We start from the raw sequence: 12,887 nt of genomic DNA on the forward strand, positions 1-12,887 counted from the left end.
GGGAAGAGGTGGGGTAGGGGGAGGATTCCGGCATTCTTGCCGGAGTATATGGTTTTTAAATATTACAAAGTTGGCAACCCTACTCGATTCACTTTCGTTTCAGTGAATGTTGAAAGTGCATAGCACCTCCCAGGATCAGGCTCTAGATAAATATTAAGAATTTTTTAATATATATCTATAAAATATAGTGCACTTATTACATTAGGTGGCCAACTTGCAGCAGTTTATAGATCTATTTCCTTGTTTGCCTAGAACTCATATAATGTGTGTATATATATGTATGCAAGCCTACATACGAATATTCCAAACAACAGTAAGTTGGTGATGAGCCTTGTGAAACTAATTGTCCTGAATAAATACTGGATGAATGCACTAATGAATAGATAAATAATGAACAAACTACATGAAAATCAAAATGATTTATATAGAGAAACATAACTTCAAACATGCCATAAATTCTTAAAAGGATATATTTTTTCCCTCCTCAGTTGAGGATTCCATTTACAAAGGATTGTAGGTCATATAAACGTGTTGACTTTTTTATAATCTAAGGGCATTATAATATGAAAGCACTATTAGATAAAGAAAGCAGCATTGCCAGCACTCAAAGATTGTTCCTGAGTGACCCAATCTGAGGTGCATTTTATGCTGCTCACAATTCACAAGAGCAGTATGAGACAGACATGATTTTGTCATAGCTACTTTCTTGCCCTACCTGGAGGCAGGCTCACCTACAGTAACAGATCTGTAGGGAATTATGTTGAGAGTGCTCTGCTCCCTGTCAGGTCTCAGGAAAAGCAAGTAGTATGGATTATAGAATCATTCCCTTCAATGAACAAATGGTGATGTAGGAACTGAAGTGTTCCTTAATGAGTTGGAGAGAGATGAAAATGCTTGCTCCACTGGGAGGGGAGGAAGGGGAAAGGGTAGAGTCCTACCTAAGATGCCAGTTTGAGAGGAGACCCTTGTATGTATTTGAGCTTGGAAGTTGAGTTGTGCAAACACACCAGGCAAGGGTGGGACTCTTCCTCCTAGTTGCTGCAATGAGGGATTTACCTTTAAGAGTTCAAGAAACATAGAACTTTAAATTATAGCTATTCTCCAACTGAAATTATTGAGGAAAGCTCCTTAGAGGTTCTAATTTGGTTATCAATATATGGGCAAAATGATTCACTTTAAGTTTATTACATATAGTGTTGGTAAATATTAATCTTTTATTATTTTATTTTTATATTAACTCATGATTCTTTGACCAAAAAATATCCCAGAAACTTTTCTCTGTCAGCCAAAGTGCTGTTTAAACCCTAATGCTAAAAAGTGTTTTGCTTTAGACTAATGAATGTCTGTAAAATCATAGTAGGACTGTGCTTAATTATCCAATCTGCTTTGTACCCTGAACTTTAGCTGACCCTTATATGTTATCAATAAGATGAATTATAATGGGACCTTAGTGTGTTGTTAATAATGGATTGTGTGTCCTCTTACTTTAACCTTTGACCCTTAGGAAAATATGTCCAGATGTCCAGAAAGGAACTATTGTAATTGATATGATGCAGGTGTTTTCTGTGATTAAGATAATGATCTATCGAAAGACCCTTTTAGCTTATCAGGAACTACTCTAACAGATTATTTCTGCCATAATGACTTAGTTACAGTTATCTTTTGTGATTGATAAAATAATGGATTGATAAACAGTTGTCTTTAGCTTATCAATTAGGTAAACCAAATACCATGAAAAGCGTTCCACAGATCAATAGGTCTTTTTCTTTGTCTCTTTTCTGTAAATACGCATAGTATATAAAGGGATGAATTTTGGAGAGTTAGTTAGAAGTGAAGTAACCTGCCAACAATCCTCCAGTCTCAGATTGGTATGTATGTTTCCTTTCTGTATTCTGTATAGTGCTGTATTAAGTACTAATTGATTGTCTTACTTAAATAAAACTTCAACTAAGTTGGTTATTTTACATCATGTCTTATTAAATCCAAACAAGTAATAGTAGTCACACATAAGTCTCTAAATCTTAAATACTCTGATACATAATAGAAACTCATCTAGAATACTTGGAGTGAGGCTGGGAGAAATCAGACAAAAGTAAAGTTATGTATCTCCTGAGAAAACAGGTATTGAGATGGTCAGTGATTAAGTGGATTACTACACATGGCTCTACTCAGTAAAACTATAAAAATATTGACAGGAGAGACCTCAGCAGTCCAGAACCTAGTTTGGGACTCTTCATAATGGGATAATATTGAGAAACTAGGCTGATTTAAGGTACCAGAGAAAATTTTTCATGAATTGGTCGAGATCCCCAGCTGGTGCAAATTGGGATAGTTCCATTGCCTTCATAGAAGTACACTGATTTACACGAGTGAAGCGGAAAGCACTCTAAAGGGTGTTAGAATGCAGACTATCAAAAAGACTTCATAAGAGGGAATCTCTTCTAAAACTGCACAGCAACACATTAAGGTTTAAGGAACTGGATCAGGTTTAAGGAACTGGATTCAGTGTTTACATTTGCACAAAGAGGCAGAAAACCAAAGTAGATAGGCTTCAATAAACTTATTTAGATTCAATAAACCCAGTTGAAATTTGTGGTACTGTATTTCATGATGGCCATTCCTTTATTCTGAGTCTTATACAAAGCTGAGAACATTCCAGATGCTGTACAATATAATAATTATAATTAACAGACACCCTTTCTGGTAATCTCAGTAGAGAGAGCAAAGATTAAACCGGTGTGGATATTACACCTACTCCTCCTATTCCTTGAGATGGGTCCCTCTAGATCCACGGTCAAGGCACATTGCAGGGGCAGTGTGGGGAGGATTACACTACAGTTGCTCATGATACCTGATATGTGAATAAATCAAGGATTTCATTTTCTAATTTTCATGAGCACTAAATTAAGTTTAAGGGGAAACGCAATGCATTTTGCTGCATTTTGGAATGAAGCCAATGATTAATCTAAATAAAGATTTGTTTAGAGTTTCCAATAAGAAATAAAATGTATAGTTTGAGCTCTCAGATTCGATGCTCTAATGTGACATTTATAATTATAAATAGCAATAATCTCTTCAGATAAGTAACTCTCACTAGTATGAGTAACTACATGACTATGAATGGTATCACTTTTTTTGGACCCACAGTTAAATGTTAAAGGTTCTCATATCTTAGTGCATTAAGTACTTGGTTAAAATAAGTGTAAAACTGAGAGTGGTAATGCTGCTCCTTGCTACCTTTACACAAGCTAATCTTCTGTAGAAATGGTGTAGACATTATATGACACGTGCATGTATGCTGAAACTTCACAGTAAAAATGTCCAAGGCATTCAGTATTGTATTGCGTGGATGTGCCTAAATCATTAGTTCTCATCTTGCAGCAATGGAGTATACAGAGGTTTGTCCATTGGCTTTTATCCTAATTAGCTCACTGATAGTCCAAGAAAGAGAACAGCCAAAAAGTATGTTACATGCTGCCAACAATTCCCCAGTGCAAAGTATTAATGAATTGTAACAGCTGCTACTTGAACATAAGGTAAGTGCTTCTTATCAAATATCACTGAGGGAATGCAGAACCCCTAAAGGACTGAAGAATTTATAGCAGCAAGAAGTCTGTCTGACAGCACACATTGTGATAATAGATCTATTGCGTGGCCTAATTAAAGTGATGAAATCAAGTACTATTATCTGTCTGACTTACCCTTAAACACTAACACACACACACACACCCCACTCAGGCAAGTAGGTAGCAATCTTGATAAATATGGATTGTATCATTCAATATTTTAATAAGAGAGGGAGAGAAGTCATTTTTTTCATGTGAATGATTCTTCCAAACCCAGTACATCAGCTGTGCCACAAGAACAACCTGTATCATCTCTGTTTGATCATCTCCCTCCATCTATTTTTGTGTGAAGATGTTTCATTTGGATAGCTCCAAATTGATTTGTTTGGAGGAATGATGATTAGTCAAATGTCAGATTAACATTTATTCCCTGAGGATCAAATCGTGCTTGCCATGCACAAATAGTCCTGTTGTGTAAAGCCAGCCAGATTTGCAAGACACCAGTCTGAATGTTTGGACAACGTCTTTGATGTTGCTGTGCAAAGTTCTGATATTTGCGGAAAGTTATGCAGCTGACAACACTGACTGACTCGTGTGGCAATATCACACCAGAACTACAAGCCTTTACTGCTGAGAGTTTATTAGCAATAACCACCCTTGGATTCCTGTAAAATGCTGCTCAGTTGTATAGTGGATGCATTAGGTATTACATTAGTGACCATTTCTAGCTTCCAGTATAATACAAGCAACTGATAATAAACATTTTGATGCGTTAAATTAATTTCTTCATAGATTATGGTCTAGGTATACTTGGTCCTGCCTTAGCGTGGGGGGTCAAAGTAGATGACCTCTCTAGGTCCTTTCCTTACATTTCTATGATTCTATGAACAAGTTTCATACTACTCTTACAACTAATGGGAAGCCTGGCTCCTTCTCAGTTAGAGTTAGGCCATTTAGGTACCATGGAGCATGAAAAATGGACTTTATTACAAAAACATTTTTGGGATCCAGGCATTTTGGGTGTATTAAAGAGCTAGTGTATAAGTGGGTTGGTAAAATGGGAATAGAAAAGGAGGAATCTAACTGGCTGATGAAGGATCAGATTGTGTGGGTATCCAGCATTATTGCACAGAATGGAATCCATCAGACTGTTTCCCATCCCCGAAGCCATTATTCCCTTACTGCAGAAAAAAACACGATGGAATACTTTTACAATATCTTGCCTTACTGCATATTTTTATTTAATCTTTTTCATTGTTTCAATTACTACCAGCTTCAGGATCCAAACGTCCTAAAGTTCATATCTGTCTTTGCAAACTGCCAGCTGAAAGTTGGAAGCTAAAAACCTATAACATGAAAGTTCTCACTCTGAGACATCTATCTCACTAGTTATGAATGCTGTATGCATCACCATAATATCTGAGTGCCTACAGTATCTAGCTAGCTATTGGTGTACAGTATCTAGCTAGCTATTTTCAGTAGGGAGAAAATATGGTAAATGTGAGTATTTTTAAATACTTTTTACATTAATATATGAGAGTAGTTATCTACATGGAGAAGTAATAGTGGGAAAGAACAGCCAGTATCATGTTGACCAGGCAATTCTCTTTCAAGCTTTTTAGGCCATGCGTCAGTTTAGCAAACTTTAATTTATGCAATGGGGAGTAAAGCTAAAAGTCTGTTGGCGTATGCTGAGGAATAAGATAGCTATGATATTGTTATTAAAAGTCTGATGAGCATTTCATTAAAATAATTAAAGTAACATATGGAAAGGCATGCTTTTGCAAAAGGATGCAGAACCCTACCCCTCCAAAAAAAACCACCCAAGCACGCCTTATATATACAGGCAGAGCAATGTGACTTCAATGTCAATAAGGAAATTCTCCTAAGAAATCATCTAGTGGTTGAGACCTTACAAAAAAAAATAAATGGACACAAATCAGACTTCAAGAATTATAACATTCAAAAACCAGTTGGAGAACACTTCAATCTCTCTGGTCACTCGATTACAGACCTAAAAGTCACAATATTACAACAAAAAAACTTTCAAAAACAGACTCCAACGAGAGACTGCTAAATTGGAATTAATTTGCAAACTGGACACCATTACATTAGGTTTGAATAAAGACTGGAGTGGATGTGTCATTATACAAAGTAAAACTATTTCCCCATGTTTATTTTTTCCCCCTACTGTTCCTCAGATGTTCTTGTCAACTGCTGGAAATGGCCCATCTTGATTATCACTACAAAAGGTGTTTTTTTTTTCTCTCCTGCTGGTAATAGCTCACCTTACCTGATCACTCTCGTTATAGTGTGTATGGTAACACCCATTGTTTCATGTTCTCTGTGTATATAAAATCGTCCTACTGTATTTTCCACTGCATGCATCCAATGAAGTGGGTTGTAGCCCATGAAAGCTTATGCTCAAATAAATTTGTTAGTCTCTAAGGTGCCACAAGTACTACTGTTCTTGTTGTGGATACAGACTAACATGGCTGCTACTCTGAGAAAAATTAAAGTTAACGTTTGAACTCTGGCCCAGGCAGAACAATAAGCACAGTAACTGGAGTTAATGAAAATGCAAGTCACCTGGGATAATATTTTCAGGTGTAACTAAAGGATTTAGGCACCTAAATCCCATTGACTTTTAGTGAGAAAGCTGTGGAAGCATAGGGCAGGAAGTACCAAATAAAGTTCCTATAGGGAAAAGGGAAGCGCCATTAAAACATTCCTCTTAAGAGCAAGGAGTTTCCTGAGCAGAAATGTGGCAGGTGCGGCAAGGGAAAATATAGAATAAATGAGATCTGCTTAGTCAGTGAAGCATGTGTGGGAAATGTCAGAGAAAAGAACATTAGGAGCACTGAAACCGGAGAGATAAACCGAGCAAGTATGTGTGATGCCTGGGATGTGTTATTAAAGGCAGCATTCATGAGCAGGCTTGGACTGTCAGTCTCAAGATTTATCATACTGCTGTTAAATTTAAAATTGGTTCAGGAACAGAGGAGACTGTAAAGAGACTTTTAAGGAAAAGAGCTCTAGCCTTAAACTGGAGTAATCCAGGGTAGAGCACAATAGTCCAGGACAGACAAGTTGCCTGAGGTCTGGTCTACACTACAGAGTTAGGTCGATGCAAGGCAGCTTACGTCAACCTAACTATGGAAGTGTCTACACTTAAATTTTGCTCCTGCCGATGTAACTGTCCCACTACGCCGACTTAATAACTCCACGTCCACAAGCAGCTTAGAGCCATGGTTGATGTCGTTAGGTCAACCCAGTGTCAGTGTTACTGGCTTTCAGGAACCATCCCACAATGCCCCACACTGACTGTACAATCAATACAAGCACTCCAGGTGAGGACGCGCACTGCCAACACCAGGAGCGAAGTGTAGACATGCACAAGCGATGTAATTACTGTGGTGGGTGTATGCCAATTAAGTTAGGTAGACTTAATTTTGTAGTGTAGACATGGTCTGAGTCAGTTCAAGGATAAAAGAGTATGTGTAATACACCACAGTCCATAATGACAATGCACTGCAAATAACCTCCTAGATTAAATCAGAGCCATTGAGCTAGATCCTATAAAACACATAGTGGAAGCTGGGATGGTGTTTGGTGAAACTAGCCTGCTTAAAGAAAAACCAGTTTGATCCTCTTGAAAAAGGGGCCATATCTTGTGTTCAGCACACTCTGCTTCCTGAAGTGAAGGAAGAACTTGATAGGAAGGTTAAGAATGGTGTAATAGAGCATATTCCTGAACTGATAGAGTGGTGCTTATTTTACCCCTTATGAGAAAAATGGACACCTCCATAGCATCATAGATCTAAAGAGACTCAATAAGCATTAAGGAGGGGAAAGTATCATGTCCTCACTGTGGAAGGTGCAATCTCTAAGTTAACTGATGATACAACAGTATTCTCCTCACTAGATGCAGCTAGTGGATTCTAGCAAGTTCTGCTCCACCCTGTCAGAGCCAAGCTAACAACTTTTACAACACCATTTGGAAGATATTGCTCATGTCACCATCTGGTCTGTATAACAAGCGTCCCAGAAATCTTTTGAGAGAAGTGAGAGAGGTTCTGCAAGGGCTGGAGGGAGTGGAAGTCTATATGGATGCCATTTTAGTTTACTGAAAGTCTAGGGAAAAGCATAACCAAAAATAAAACATGTTCTGACCGCAATAGAGACTGCTGGAATACATTTTCTCTGTCTAATTGTATGCTACACCCAACTCAACTACTGTTCTTAGAGTGTATAATTGATAAAGTTAAAGAACTATGGGCTGGATGAATGGACTATAAGGTGGATAGGAAGCTGGCTAGATTGTCAGGCTCAATGGGTAGTGATCAGTGGCTCCATGTCTAGTTGGCGGCGGGTATCAAGTTGAGTGCCCCAAGGGTCGGTCCTCGGGCCGGTTTTGTTCAATATCTTCATAAATGATATGGAGGATGGTGTGGACTGCACCCTCAGCAAGTTTGCAGATGATACTAAACAGGGAGGAGAGGTAGATACGCTGGAGGGTAGGGATAGGATACAGAGGGCCCTAGACAAATTAGAGGATTGTGCCAAAAGAAATCTGATGAGGTTCAACAAGGACAAGTGCAGAGTCCTGCACTTAGGACGGAAGAATCCCATGCACCGCTACAGACGAGGGACCGAATGGTTCGGCAGCAGTTCTGCAGAAAAGGACATAGGGGTGACAGTGGACGAGAAGCTGGATATGAGTCAACAGTGTGCCCTTGTTGCCAAGAAGGCCAATGGCATTTTGGGATGTATACGTAGGGGCATTGCCAGCAGATCGAGAGACGTGATCGTTCCCCTCTATTGGACATTGGTGAGGCCTCATCTGGAGTACTGTGTCTAGTTTTGGGCCCACACTACAAGAAGGATATGGAAAAATTGGAAAGAGTCCAGCAGAGGGCAACAAAAATGATCAGGGGACTGGAACACATGACTTATGAGGAGAGGCTGAGGGAACTGGAATTGTTTAGTCTGCAGAAGAGAAGAATGAGGGGGGATTTGATAACTGCTTTCAACTACCTGAAAGGATGTTCCAAAGAGGATGGATCTAGACTGTTCTCAGTGGTAGCTGATGACAGAACAAGGAGTAATGGTCTCAAGTTGCAGTGGGGGAGGTTTAGGTTGGATATTAGGAAAAAACTTTTTCACTAGGAGGGTGGTGAAACACTGGAATGGGTTACCTAGGGAGGTGGTGGAATCTCCTTCCTTAGATATTTTTAAGGTCAGGCTTGACAAAGCCCTGGCTAGGATGATTTAGTTGGGGATTGGTCCTGCTTTGAGCAGGGGGTTGGACTAGATGACCTCCTGAGGTCCCTTCCAACCCTGATATTCTATGATTCTATGATTCTACAAGAATGTCAGAAGTTATCTTCTATTTTTGTTTTGTTGTTGTTACCCTCCATGTTGGCCTCCTTTCTTGTTGCTTAGTTTACCGCACTTTGGGTAACCCTCACTTCTGATTGGGTAATTTTGAAAGAACGTGGCCCAACAAAGGGATAGTGGTGGGAAATTTAGAAGAGCTGGAAAGGTCACCTGACCCCAGAAAAAAATCTGCCTAGCAACACTAGGTTATATAAGGGCTCTAAACCCTACACAGGGTGCTGTCCACCCTAGTGTCAGTCTATGCTTACGCTCAGTAACACCAAGATAGAAGACTGAAGACATCTTGTTACTAACACCTGTCTGTTCCTGTCGTCTCCATTCCTGTGGTTCCAGATTTTGTTGGTTCCCTATGTTCCTGCTCAGCTCCTTGGGACTCTTGATCATTGCTTTTGGTTCTCCTCTGGTCTCCCATGTAGACTGGTAAAGTAAACAGTTTATGTAATCTTTGTACCCACATCTATTTAATTCTGTGTCTTTTGAGTAAACTATCAATTTGTTTGTAATAACCCCCCTTTTACTTTAATACTTCAATCGTGTTGGTATTTTTCTTGGAACTACCGTGGGTGATAGATACCAACTCAAGGGAAATGGGCCTGCGGTGAGGAGATCCTTAATAGAGCTCTTCCCAATCTTTTGGTAACACGAATAAAAAAGGGCATATCTCAAAAATGTCAAAGTTGCATTTCCATCATCTAAAAGGATATCAGCTCTGAATTCTGAGCTTTTGAGATACTGCATAATTCCAAATACATTGCCTCCCATGTCACCATCTACAAGGTAATGGAAGAGAGATCAGTACACATTGCTAAGAGAATTCTTCAGCAAGACTCCACAGAGCTGCTGAGCTATAGAGAAACCTTTATGTCTGTAACTGAGCTCAGCTACTTATTGGTCAATGGATCTAAACTATTGTGCCAGTCTTGGGGTATCTTCTAACTGTCTAAAATGGCTCTGGTTAAAGAAAGTGTGGCTGAGCGATGCAGGCTTTCTTTAATTGTTGGAATGCAGTCTGAGGTTTACTCAAGTTTAAACTAGGAGACCCACTCCTGATAAAACTGGATGAGAAAAAATACTGGACACCAGCTGTTGACATTGGATGTCGCCTACAGGCACTCTGAGAGACTACATGGTTGAAACAGATTATGGTCAATGGTACAGAAGAAACAGGCACGGACAGCTGGTTCCAAATGCAGCTGAATTGTCAAGTTACCCCAGCAGCAATGGTATTTGCTCCATAACCTTAGTCAAGGGAAATAATCTGTCTGAGAAGAGTTCTGAATCCATTGAACAGTATTCCGCATCCCCTAGATCAGAATATGATCAGCTCTGTACAAGTGGTAAAACTGGGGACACATTTGGATCTATAATTTGTTTTTAAACATTAACTCTTCTTAAAGAAGGTTTATACAGGAAAAGAGGGGAAAAGTGGATGTTGGGCACTACTAGGCCTTTCCCTCCTCTGCAAAAGTGCTCCTTTGTGGTTCAAGATATCCAATTCTGGAGCCTTTGGTAAATATTTAAACAATAGCTTTTATTATGAAAGTAAAATAATAAACACTGTAACTCTGTTGGTCAGGCAAAGACTCAGCGGGACAACCTGGCTAGCAGATAACTCCTGGCCAGATAACTTTGGATAACTGGCATCCATATGCAGTATATGTATTAACTATTGATTAACAATTGACCAATCAATACAAAGCATGTCAGTTAGGTAAACAGCTTAACAAATCAGGAACTGTTGCTGGGTAAACTAGTAATTGCATAGAGTAAGACTAGTACCCTTAACATGAATCATAACCATAACAAGACTTCGAGACGCGCGGTCCTCAGGCCAGGAGTCCCTTCTGCACATGTGCAGATCCATAAAGGTCACATAGCCCGTAGGCTTCATTGACAGCCTGTAGGCTGCACTCATTCTTCTGGCCCTATACTGTTAGCACAGGCTACCGTGAATATGTTTACTGTTTCTTTAAAATTATAGTAGGAAGTCAGGCAATAGTGGAACTGTGAAAAGTTCTACAGTGAAGCATGAAGAGACAGAGATTTTAAGGTTAATACTGTATTCCTTTTTCTAATAAGGTCTCTTGTTCAGTGTTAGAAGAAAATGATTATGATTCTTTACCATTGTTAAATGCAATCATTTTGTTGTGTCATTTCTTCCCCATTCCCTCCCAGCTCCCTAGATAGGCTGCAAAGGATTTGATTTTTATCAGTAAATGTTAGTAAACATTGATTTCACTGTACATATACAAATAAATGAAAAAATATCTCCATCAATTATTGCCAACATTTACAGAGAGGCAAAGTGAGAAAAATGTTACTTGAGAATGTATTAGAGCCCTATCTTAATGTGTATAAAATGTGTTGTAATGAATGCTTCATATTTACAGTTCTGCTAAAACTGCCAGCTCCAGCATTAACTGCACTGCAGCTAATTATGCAGCATTCATTATAGTGTGCTGGGGTCAAAGTTGAGGAAGAGCAAAAATCCAGTTACATTTGTGGTGGGTAGAGCACCTGCACTTATACAGTAACAGAGGCCAAGTTTGTTGTTTTGTTTCAATGATGGGTTGAATTTTATTTCAGCGATGGGAAATCCCTAGAGGAATATTGCAGAGAATACCCTAACCTCAAACGTAAAATGGTGAAAAAGTCTGGAAATGGAAACAAGGACATTTTGTGCTGCAAAGTTTGTAAACAGACAGGCAAACTGTATTGCTGAACATTTGAGTAATAAGTCTCATCTGAAATTAAAAGAAAGTGAAGCAAAGATAACCTAAAGTTCAGTGGAAGCCTGTTTGGAAAGAATGAAACAACGGAAGCAAGAAGCTGCAGATTTTCTACACGATCTAGTACATGGGTTGTGCTTTGAGGTGATTCCAGGGAATGCTGTCCATGGTTCGACTTTTTTTAATTAGTTCTACTTCACAAATATGCACCAGCAGTGTGCACTTGTCCAGAATATTGTCAGCTGGAAGAAAAATACCTTCAAGAAGTTTTCATTCACCATTAAGCTTCAATTAAGGATCTTTTGCGTGGTGACAAATTCTCTTTAGTAATTGATTAAACTCTAGAGCTTGCTGGACAGTCAACAATTAACATCCTTGCAGTGTTTTACAGTGACAAAAATAAATCAATAAATACTATTCTATTAAAATCTTCTACTGTTCTTCACTGCAATGTGGGGGTCATTTCAATTTGTGTTCAAGATATATTGTGAGATGTAAACGTGGGAAAACTGTGTGAATCAACAGTGACTTCAGGATGTAAATGCAATGCTTAGTAAAGAACTTGAAAGAAATATATCCACACTTGTTTCACATTTCATGTATTGCTCACCTTTTGTATGTAGCCATTGATCATGCAATCAAAACTGAGTTCCACAACATCAGTGAATTTGTGATACATTTTCCAATTAGATTTGAACGTGTTAACAGGCAAAGGCAAGTAATAACATGAACCCTTCAGGTTTGCATGTGCCCCCTTATGTGATGCCATCATGCTGGTTTTCCTTGCTCAGAGGCAGCAAAATTCATTCATGCACATTGGGACAGTGAAAGACTTTGTCATTAAAGAGGAAGATGCAGTCATTTCAAAGAGGGCAATGAAATTACACCAGATGGTCAAAAATGATGGAAACCACCAAGTAATCTACTGCAGGTTATCTCTGGGGAATATCCCTGGGAATCATTTGCAAATGGAAACAAATGCATCCTGATACATCACACAGATACACTGCTTAAATACAATTTACAAGTTGCTGCTGATGTAGATAATACCTTTAAGGAAGTGGAATGCAAGTTAATGGGCTTCAAAAGGCAATTCCTTTAAACTGCAATGTATGCTGTGATCAGAATTTCTCATCAAAGCAAACTGAAGGCCACTTTATCTCACTATGTACATGATGGCCTCTGCATTGGG

The sequence above is a fragment of the Eretmochelys imbricata genome, chromosome 1, assembly GCF_965152235.1.
Source record: "Eretmochelys imbricata isolate rEreImb1 chromosome 1, rEreImb1.hap1, whole genome shotgun sequence".
Lineage (NCBI taxonomy): Eukaryota > Metazoa > Chordata > Testudines > Cheloniidae > Eretmochelys > Eretmochelys imbricata.